Source organism: Macaca nemestrina, chromosome 2 (genome assembly GCF_043159975.1).
Source record: "Macaca nemestrina isolate mMacNem1 chromosome 2, mMacNem.hap1, whole genome shotgun sequence".
Lineage (NCBI taxonomy): Eukaryota > Metazoa > Chordata > Mammalia > Primates > Cercopithecidae > Macaca > Macaca nemestrina.
In genome coordinates, this window is record NC_092126.1 from 16,497,969 (window position 1) to 16,510,138 (window position 12,170).

The window sequence follows — 12,170 nt, forward strand, 5'->3', positions numbered from 1 at the left end:
CACACCTACAAAACCAGTAATGCCCCCAGTAACATTTAGCCATTGCTTGGGGTCCAGGTGGTAGAGGGCTATAAAGAAGTTCATAAATCTCAAAAGATTAAGAACTGCTGACAGAAGATAACATCAAAATGGAAGAAACAGTACACTCACCATAACTGCCCAAAATCCTGCAACCCTAAAAACGCTGGCTTTAAACTATAATAGCACTAAAAATATAAAGAGAATAAACCATAACAGCACTATAAAACAAGAATATGGCCTTATAGAAAAAGAAATTATAATTTCTGAAAGAGACAAAATGAGAAAAAATGAAATTGAAGAAACCAGAGCCCAAAATGAAAGCAGAAGAAAACCACAAACCACAGAGGGCAATTCCAGGGATATTCCATGTTTAATATAAAGCAGCTGTGATGGGCAGGAGAAAAGCCTGGAGCAATCCTCAGGGTAATGCCATTACATATACTCAGTCAGGTCAATCCCCTTTCCCTACTACTGCGAAGTAGGGAAGTGGGCATCAGAGGTGTCTGCCTGAGGTAGAAGCACTACATGTAGACAAGTGAGTCAAGAAGCAGAACAATGCTGGATACAAGACGAAAAGGAAATCCTTATACCCCAGATCAGTTTGATACATCCTTTCCAGCAGCAAGTTATGATCTCAACTCCAACAATCACTAGATGCAAGCTTTGTAGCACTTTTACAGTCTTTTCGAATACTAAAATAAGCAACACATCCAAAAAAAAAATCAAACATTTGAGAAAAGCAAGCATCATGACAGCTAAATATTAAAATCAACAAACAGAAAAATTAATACTGTAGAAACAGAAGCAAGAATTAATATAGTCAGAGGGTTAATATAACCCAGAGTTATATTAACTCTGAAAGAGTTATTAATATTAAACTTTCAGACCTGAAAGGAAGCATAACCAAGAGGTTGAGAGGTCAGGTTCTAGCATCATACTGCATGGGTTTGAATGTTAGTTCCACACTGACTAGCTATGTGACCTTGGTTGGGCAAGTTACTTATGTTCTCTGCATTCTAGTTTCTTCATGTGAAAACAGGGATTAACAACAGTACCTATGATAGTACCAGTGTAGCTATAAGTAAACAATATAGCATCTCTGAAGCACTTAAAGGCTATAGTTACTGTAATGAAACAGACTTAAGATAAAGGATCCATTTAAGATTTTGAATGGCAAAATTATAATTGCCAAGATAAAATAAAAGATAGGCTAAATAGCGTAAAGGACAAAAATGAAGAGCGAATTAGAACGAGATAAAAAGAATGAAAAAAATTTAAGTAGTCTAGTTCTTACACTGATTGGAAAAAAAAAAAGACTATGCTCCACAGAGCATACACATCCCAATACATTTCAAAACACTATAGTACAATTTAAAATCATTCATTCAGAGAGAAAGGTTTTCTACAAAGGAATGACAAAATCAGATTAATACCTTATTTCTCAGTGGAACCACTGGATTGCTATGAGGCAATAGAGTAATATATCCACATTTCTGACGGGAATTTTAAAATCAGAATTTTAAGTAATAACTTTGTGTGCCAATAACATGTAAAACTAAGCTAATGCTAGAAATGCTACTCTGCTCCCTTCCTCCTCCAAGAAGTATTTACCAGATCAGAATTTAAAAAGGGATATCTTCAAATGCCAGAAACAAAGTAGTGACTGTATTTACAAAGCCAGGATTACAGAAAGGCTGCCTAGTGAAAGATGGAAAACAATCTAACCACCACCATGAAAGTGACAAAGTTCTTCTCCATCTAAAGGCTTTAAAGGCTCCAATTAAAAAAAGCTAAATTAAACGTTGTGCTATGCATTAAGGGTCTAAATTTACAAAGAATCCCCAAGACAAGAAATTAACATTGAAAACAAGACCCAAACACCTGGATTAGCAATAGAAGCAAAACTAAAAATAGCTCTACCCAGAGAAGCTCATAAATAACAGTTAAACTATGTAAGGAAGAGATTCACCAAACAAAGTTGAGTATACACCAGAAAAAGTAACACCCCACTGAAACTTCTGAAAATATTTTAATGGAAGAGGCCTAGTATTTTAGCAAGAATACCGAGGTTTTAAATTTTCAACTTAATTTTTCATTTTAAAAAACTGACTTCAAGGGACTATTAATAACACGTTTTAAAAACCAGGAACCATGAGAGTCCAACCTCATAAAGCTTTCCTGACAAGTATTTTTCACTTTCCATTTTATATAATTCTTGGCCTCTTTATCAAATCATTCTTCTTTATCAAATCATTCTTCCTTTGGCTTTAATGACTACAACAGTCTCTTGATTTTTTACCCCCACCTCTCTAATCTTCTCTGTTTTCTGCATAGGTAGCCTCCTCTACCTAAGATCCTCTTATTAATTCACTCTGAAATCGCTGCCCAAAAGACGTCATTCACACCCAAGTCTTCAATTATTACCAGTATGCCCACAATTCACTAATATTATCTCCCTACCTAGATCTTTCTTCTCATGTCCAAACCAGTGTTATGTAACTACCCATGTGGTACGTTTTTCTTGAATGTCACAAAGGCATCTCAGACTCCACATTCAACTAAACTCATGATCAGACACCTACCATCCAATCCCAAAACAAATATATACACTATATCTGCTTTCAGTATTCTCTTACCACCACCTGAGCTGAAGAAACTTAGGTGTCATTTTTGAAAGTTCCTTCTCTCTCACATCCTATACAGAAATCAAAACAAGGCTGTCACTTAACTTCCTAAATATCTCTGAAATCTGTACACTATTTTCTTATTCTGCTACTAGCACTGTAATCCAAGCTATCGTCTTTTAACTAGACTACTGAAATAGCCTCTAACTGGTCTCTTTACATCCATTCTGCCCACCTTCTAGTTCCCCAATCTGTGCACTCTGCCACAAGAAGGAAGCTCTTTTCAAAATGTAAATGTGATCATATTGCAACTCTCTGAATTATTCAAAAACTTCATTGCTTTAAAATTAAAGCAGAGAAACCTCCACTTCTTAACATAATGGTCAAAACCACACAGTCTACCTCATACATAACTCTAATCTCACCTCACACCATATTACCTCTCTTCTTTCCATCTTTCAGTCCTCCAGGCTCACCTCATTCCTTCCTGTCACAGGATCGTTAAGACTGCTAATCCCCTCTGCCTGGATCACTGATGTCTCCCCCTCCCTACCCCAGTTAACTCATCCTGCAAACTTCAACACATTTCTAACAAATTCTGTCACTTTTCTATCTTGACATATATAAAATTTCACATTAGTTTCCTTGATTAATATCTATTCAAATAGATAAATACTGCTAAGAAGACACCACTGTGTCTCCAACACCAAGCACAGCATCTGGTACTTCACAAACTCAAAGGATATATGAGAATTTTGTTTCTGTTGCCCATGCTTCTGCAGTGCAGTGGTGCGATCACAGCTGCAGCTTCAGCCTCCAAGGCTCAAATGATCTCTGACCAGAGCCTCCCAAGTAGCTAGGATTACAGGTGTATGCCATCACACCCAGCTAATGTTTTATGCTTTGTAGAGATGAGGTCTTGCTTTGTTGCCCAGGCTGGTCTCCAACTCTTGGGCTCAGGCAACCCTCTAGCTTCAGCTTCTCAAAGTGTTGGGATTACAGGCGTGAGCCATTGCACCAGGCCAAGAATATTTTTAAAAATATAAATGTAAGTTCAAACTTACAACATTTAGTCAATAGTAAGAACAATTACATTGTTTCAATGAACACAAAAATCTTAAAATTGATGTTAGAGATCATAGTTGCAATGACGCCAACCATGTCATGAATCTACTTCTGTATTTTGTTTTGGTTCACAAAATTGCAAAAAACATTTGACTTACAGAGATAAGTATCAAAGAGTAAATGTTTTTTTAAAAAGTTTTCCTTACTGTTAAATTCTACAATTAAATGATACAGAAGTTTGTTTGGGGCCTAAGAGAAAATGCTGGTTCAAGGTTGAGTAACTACATAAAATAAGTGCTTGCATTCCTCACCTAATCTAAATTTATAACACATCATGAACTTATGTTACAGATTGAGTTGTTACCAAACAAAGCATAGTCTGATTATTTTCATTCCTGCAACTTCCCAGGATACCTCAGTTGGAACATTAACAATTCAATCCAAAGCAAATATAAGGCATATGAGCCTAATACATGGCTCCAAATCTATCTCAAGGACTTCTCTGTTTCCTCCAGCTTTAGCTGCCTGATTTTCTTTTCCTCAGTTCATGTAAATATGAGTAAGAATATGATTGGCTCAAATAATTTCATACAAAGTCGTATGTCATAGGTAACAGACAATCTATGTGTTGGCTGCCATGAGATTCCATGCTCATAATCCAATACCTGTAGCCAAAAGGGCAGGGTCATATGATATAAAATATGGCTGTTCTGGCTTCTTTGCATGTGCTGTGAGTAGAAGATGATGGGCATGAGAATTGTGCAAGGGTTGTGAATGTAGTAGGCACTATAATTCATTTTCCTAGAATAAAATAAAGCCCTTAGTGATATTGAAAATATTTAGATACCTAGTGCTTCCTCAAAGTATTGAAGACATAACTGGCTTATTTGCTTCTCTTTTCTACACCTCCTTCAAAAAAAAAAATGCATGAGGCTTCCCCGTAACACTTTTTCTCCCTTTTCCCCCCGTAAGACTACCTTTAAAATCCACTTAATAAAACCTATAGTGTGATTATCTCTGGACAGTGCAGTCTACACAGGATTAGAGCTGCCTGTTCATGTCAGAAGATATAGCAATACCTATGTAATTTTTTCTTCCTAGTTGATAAATACTCTCCTCTTGACCAAATATTAGGTACCTCTAAACCCTCTTCTCAACTAGGCTTCAACCCTGGGCTTCAGTGTCTGTTCGTGTTGGGCCTGGACTGCCCAGTTACAGCAAGAATGCTGTTCAGTCAGTTCAGAAAGATTCCCCACCCTCCATTTCTGATCACCTCAATATGATCAAATTCCTTATCCCCAGAATCCCCCAGGTGGTATCTGGTCACCCTGGCCTGCCTTCAGCAAGAATCCCTGTAAAGCTAGTTTAGCCAGAATCCCCGTACTCCTTTCCTTACATCCTCCTTTCCTTACATCCTCCTTTCCTTACATCCGTGTTTTCTACCCACTGACCCTATCCCTGCTCCTTGACTATAAATCTTCCATTGTTGTTGTATTCAGAATTGAGCCCAGTTCCATACTTAGGTATCTTCTGCATTAGTTCCTGAATAAAAGCTGTTTTTATCATTCAAAAAAAAAAAAAAAAGGACACTTGGATTGATCATATTGATCCTATAACTACTCTTTTCCATTCCATTTTTAGAATAACTAAAAACTGAATGTATTTATCACACCTGCTTTTTGAGATATTTTAGCATGATCTTTTCCTCAGCCCTTGGCTCTGTCTACATAGAAACATGCCATAGCCAAGTACTTTATTTTCACTTCTTCATACGATCATCTCAGACCTGAAGTTCCTAATCATTTTTTAAGAAGTCTTTTCTAACGTTTCCTCCTCCTCCTCCTCCTCCCAGTCTACCTTAATTTCTGCTCTTAAAACATGTTGTTGGAACCTCTATGGAAGTTCACCTCACAATGAACTACCTTTTCTTAGTAATTTCTGTAACCTGGAGTTTTCTCATAGTTACTGGCAGTTCACTCATGAGGTTCAGTTAATACTTGCTTAGCTAATTACCCCTTTTTAGCATACTAGTATCAACACTTACTTTAATTTTCATCTTCTATTCCCTTCTTCATTAAACTCAAACACCTGTATGTACAAAGGTAGTCTTCCATTTTGGCATGTCCTACTTACATTATTTTTAATAATATTTAAATAACTGAAAGGAGAGAGTTATAGATGAACCACAGATTGAAAACTGTTGAAGCTGAGTGATGTATTCATGGAGGTTCATTACAGTATTAGTTCTACTTTGCTGTATGTTTGAAATGTTCCATAATAAAGGTTATATATACATAGATATAGCTTATGTCTATACATATATTTACAAATATGCCCTTATAATAAATAGAACTTTATGAGCTGGTAGGTGTATTCAATAAATACTGTATTATTTCCTGACATAAACATTAGGAATATCAACCTATTTGTAAACCAGGGCTTTTACAAATAAAGAGGGGAAGTCACAAGGAGCTGCCTTTGCATTTTCCTTCCACAGACCTTGTCAGAGATCCAATCATTTGATACATTTGGTTTCAGATTTATTTCATCTTATATTATACTGATACACCTAATTTACACTCAAAATAACAACAAAGAAATCTCATGATTATGTCCTGAAGCAAAATACCACAACATACTTTTAATCTTAGGTTAAAAAAATTATGTCTCTATAAATGGCCAACAGATATATGAAAAGATGTTCAACATCATTAATCATCAGAAAAATGCAAATCAAAACTATAATCAGATAACATCTCACCTCAGCTAAAATGGTTTGTATCCAAAAGACAGGCAGTAACAAATGCTGGTGAAGATGTGGGGAAGGGGGAACAGTACTACACTGTTGGTGGAAATGTAAATTAGCACAGCCACTATGAAGAACAGTATGGAGGTTCCTCAAAAAAACAAACAGAACTACAATATAATCCAGCAATCCCACTGCTAGGTACATATCCAAAGAAAGAAAATCAGTGTACCAAAGAGACACCTGCACTCTTGTGTGTACTGCAGCATTATTCATAATAGCCAAGATTTGGAGCAACCTAAGTGTCTATCATCAGATGAATGAATGAAGAAAATGTGGTACTTATATTCAATAAAGTACTATTTAGCCATAAAGAAAAGAATGAGATTCAGTCATTTACAATAACATGGATGGAACTGGAGAGGTCACTATGTTAAGTAAAATAAGCCAGGCATGGAAGGACAAATTTTGCATGTTATATCTCGTATGTGAAAGCTAAAAATTAAAACAATTGAACTCATGGAGATAGAGAGCAGAACGATGATTACCAGAGGCTGGGAAAGGTAGTAGAGAGGGGTGCAAAATGTGGGGAGGGGTAACGGATACAAAAATATACTTAGGATGAATAAGATCTAGTATTTAAGAAAAAGATCTAGTAATTGATAGCACAATAATTAATCACATATTTTAAAATAACTAAAAGATTGGAATTGAAATGCTTCTAAAACAAAGAAATGATAAGTGCATGAGGTGATGACTATACCAATTACCTGGATTTGACTGCTACACATGGTATGCTGGTATCAAAACATCACATGTACCCCATAAATAGACAAACCTATTATGTACCCATAATAATTATAAAAAATTAAAAATTGTATCTCAGCCTTAAAATTAACCTAAGGCTTTTATATCTTAAAAAGAAATTTTGAGGTGGCAAAGGGTTTCGTATGTTTAATTAACATTTTCAGTCCTCATTAAAAGTGACACCATATCAGAAAGAAATATTAATAATTGGAGACGCCTAAGAATAAATTAAGTGGAAGAACAATATATTGTTAGCCATAATGCTATGGCTACAATGAGAGACAAACATGCCCCACATTCCAAAAATGTTCAGTTCACAAATGTAATTTTAACAAGACAACACAAATCCAGTTTAGTTTAGCCTTTGCAAATTAAATCCAACAAACAGAAAAGAATCAGTCAGGAACAGAAAAAAAAAAAAAAGAAAAAGGAGGAAAGAAGCTTTGATCAATGATGGTGATGAAAGAACAGCAAATGTTAGTAGTAAAGGAGGGTAAAAGAGGAAACAGGTGCAGCAAAAGGCAGCGGGGTGGAGCACTGTACCAAGTATTACATTTCAACACAGCTCCCCCTTAAGGCCAAGCAAAGCCAGGGTCCTAACTTGCTCTGAGTTGACAAACAGGTTAACTAAAGTTTCTGTCTATCAAAATAACCACACATGGGCTCCAAATGAGGGCTCAGGGCTATCTCCCATGGACAGAGAGAACTGTCCAGTTCACAATGTCAGTTTAACAGCACATAATGTCAGTTTGACAGCACAGCTCCTAGAGACTCCCAGAATGTCTTGTATGACAAGATATTGTGAAGTCTTTAAGGATGTGGGTAACCAGCAATTCAGAGTTAAAGAGCTGTCCCAGGCAAAGAAACTATCAAGTGCAAAGTCCTTGAGGTAGAGAAACAGTGTGTTTAACGAAGAAAAAGATGTTCAAGAGGGGGAGTGGTAATTTATGTTGTGTACACTACTTCTGCACAATTATTATTTTAAAAAACATATCAGACACTATAATATTTTTCATTTAATCATCACACAAATATACACTCATTTGAGGCAGGACACTATACAGATGATTAGACTAAGGCACAATATGTAACATAGGTTGTCCAAAGTCATACAGCCATGAAGTGGTCAACACATGGGATTTGATCACGGCAGCTTTGACTCTGGTGCCCACATTCTTAAGCATAATCACAAGGTGATTCCAAACAGCAACAGGGCAATTAATGCAGGTAAATCATTTGTATCTCCTTCTGGGCACTGTGAACCTTAAAGATTTCAAACTGTTCCCAGTATCTCAGGGATTCCAGACAAGAGTGGGGTACCAGAATAGACACATAGTTTTGAATGAAATACGGTACCATCTTAATATAACCTTACCTATTTGTCTATTTATATATGGGGCTTTTGTACAAACTCATTTGAAGAAAGGATTCAAATGCTAAACAAGTGTTTGAAAACAATGGCAAGCATATCTGTAGAACTATATCTACATATGTTTAAAATATCTAAAACAAAAACCACTGGTGCAATTCTCTTAAGATCTGTTAAGATGTAACTTTGAACCTTAAAGCTTATGCCCTTTCTAAAGTTACTTTGGAAATAAAAGGACAGAGAAGTCTAATATATGTCTGACTGTATCATTTCAGATTTCAATTCTTTGGCATAGGTATGCCTTTTTAAAAATCATGGCCAGAAACCTTCATTAAGTACTGCTTGACCAGTAAAACTATCCTCATTCACCACCTTTTAAGAGTCATACATAATTGTTGGTTTTACCAAACAGTAAGTGTGACTCTCACAAAGAAACAAAGCCAAGTAGTCCCTAACTCGAGCTCACATTGCTCTCCTTTTTGGCACCTTTCTCATACTTCTTATATTAACCAATTCAACCACTGCCAATCTTTAAATAACTGAACTCTTCCCAGTAAGCTATAATTTGTCATCTTTACTTCTCCAAAGTTTAGTTCTTACAAGGTTATGTGTAAGTATGTGTACACTTTATTATCAAAAAAATGTACAACACCTCTTTCCTCTTTCAACCAACAAACGCTTATTTTATTTCAATCCCTCCTCTGATCACAGCCAAGTTTGTCACATGTTACACAACTACTTTGGAGATTGTCCAATGAGAAATATAATGTCTGCCTGCTATCATTTGAATACTAAGTGTAACAAGAAGAATGAAGAAATGGAAAAGTATTTGTTCTCACACAATTTTTCCTTCCCGCTTTTACAACTCTATTTATGAGATATAAAAACAAGAAATAGGAATTTCTATTTGGTCTAAAAAGGCCAGTTCATCTTTATAATACACGTTATACATGGATCAATAATCTGAGAGAAAGTAAAGTACAATTTCTCATGAAAAAAGAAAGAATGAGAAAATGCAAGGAAGGAAAGAAGACAGGCAGGCATGTTAAAAGATTAAGCCTATTGTTTCTATTGTCCATTATTTGCAACATCTTCCAAGAGATACAGAACTTCCATTATTATCACCATAATTATTATATATTGGGATTTAAAGTTTAACAATTGGTTCGGAATCTCTTCCTCTTTCTTGTCATCAGGTACTTTCTAATCCCCCAGGAATTTAAAGTATGATTGTTTCTCCTCTTCCACTGAAATTAAAAAAAAATCATATTTTACTTTTTATTGACAATCCTTCCTTTATATCCCTGATGAACTTCGCACCTTGCACTCTACCTTTTCCAAACTAATATATAAAATAGCATTGATTTACAGATTTGTCTCCTCCATTGGATTGCAAGGTCCTTGAGAAAGAAACCCCCAGCCTAAGAGAATAACAAAAACAACAAAATCAATAAATTGTTAACATTTAATGAGTGGTTATTATGCCTTAAATACTTTTATTTGTTATTAATAATTTGATCTTTATGACAACTTATTGAGATGCATATTATTGTCATTCCCTGTTTACAGATAAGAAGATGGAAGCACAGAGAGGTTAAGTAACCTGCTTTTGCTCAAGGTTACACAAGTCAAAGTAGAAAAGCCAGGGGTCTATTTCACATCATTTTGCCTCTGGGCAAATATGAAGGAATCAACCTTCCAACTCCTAGCACCAAGGCCAGTGCCTGGTATATCTAGTAAAGCCAATAAAATATGTGTTAAAGCTCCTCTGAAATATTTTATATATGACCCAATTTTAAAGCATTTTTACACAACTGCCCCCCAAGCAAAGTGATTTAGTGCCAGTGTGAGGTTATAAATTATGTGAAATGTTTAAACATGCCCACTTTACTAAGGTAAACTATTTTTTTATATAGAAATATACTATTCAGGTAGAGGGCACTAAGATAGTGTAACTGGTTTAATTAAATTTTCATTCAGGGAATACTACCATATACTTTATTCAATGCTGTTTGGGTCCCGGTTCATGTTCTGGCCTCTGAAGTCTTTCATCAACAATCACTCACAGAACCATTTAGTATTGTATACAGAAATGGAAAACACCTGGGGCAGCCAGCTACTCGGGAGGCTGAAGCAGAAGAATCGCTTGAACCCGGGAGGCTGAGGTTGCAGTAAGCCAAGATCGTGCCTACTACACTCCAGCCTGGGTGACAGAGCGAGACTCCGTCTTAAAAAACGAAGTCTGAATAAGGGTTTAATTTCCACAATTACCAATTTCAACACTTGTTCTGGCTCTATCCTAACACTATTCATACCACTTTTCTAACTCTATCCTGGTCACAGGGGCATTATTTCTGTTCCTTCAACATATCAACTTTTTTCCTGCTGAGAGAAATGCTCTTAACCCAGATCTTCGCAGGGCCCTAATTCCTTGTCATTCTAATTTTAGTATAAATATTATCTCAGAAAGGCCTTCTTTCACTTCTCAATCTACAGTAGTGGCCCCATAGCCACGGTCTACAAACACATCAAACACTAGTTAGCATATTACTTTTTTTAATAGCCTTTATCACTAACTAAAATTATCTTGATCTTTTTATTTACTTGTTTGCTTGCCTATCTGAAAAATAAGCTCCATCACAACAAAGGTCCTTCTATATATTCCAAATGCTTAGTACTGTGTCTGGCACATAGTTATCACACAAAAAATACCTGTTAAATGACTGAATGTTAAAGGCACTCACCATGCATACTAAAATAATTTGCACTATTATAGTTTAGATAAGCAATCAAAACCAACAAAAATCAATGCCGAAGATGGCTGACTAGATGTATCTGGTACTTGTCTCTTCTATGGAGAGGAACCACAATAGCGAGTAAAAAAGATCACCTGAGAGAGAACAATGAAATTCAACAGAGTAGTGACGGGAAGCATCAAAAGCAAGGAAAAAGAGGGGAACAAGGAAGCCTGTTTGGCTGGGATCAGCTTAGGAGGCTGGAGTGGCTTGTAAAGCAGATAAAGGGTGAGAGACCCCCAGAGGTCTACATTCCCACTGGAACCACTAGGACTCCTAAAATCCTAGCAACAGGAGAGCTCCTTTACCCTCTCAGGTCCCAAGACTAACACAGGGAGCTGCCTGACGTCCGTGCGAAGGCACTGCTCCAGAGAGAGAGCTCATGCTGGATCCCACGAATCACTGAAACCTAAGCAGCTACAACATGGTGCCCTTTTGAGAACAGGCCCCACTCAACTGCATCCCGCCCAGCTGCAAGGGCCATCACAAGGCAGGGATACTGCCCCCGCAGCAGAGGGCGACTGTGAATTTTTACCTGCCCTAAGGACAAATTCCATTGCTTACAGCCACTTGAGGGAGGCAGAGGTTGCAGTAAGCCAAGATCGTGCCTACTACACTCTAGCCTGGGTGAAGTGCCAAGGTTGCTGCAGAGCCAAGGCAGGAAACCCATACCACTGCAGTTGCCAGCCTACAGCTACTCTCAGGGAAAGCAACCTCACCTTCCGTAGTAGAGCAGGGGTGCA

General features: G+C 36.8%; 1 protein-coding gene across 3 annotated transcripts in view; it reads right to left on the reverse strand.

Moving 5' to 3' along the window:
- Positions 1–12,170, reverse strand: part of LOC105470958 (STT3 oligosaccharyltransferase complex catalytic subunit B) — a 104,108-nt gene that overhangs the window by 61,903 nt on the left and 30,035 nt on the right. The gene's annotated exons all lie outside the window — the stretch shown is intronic.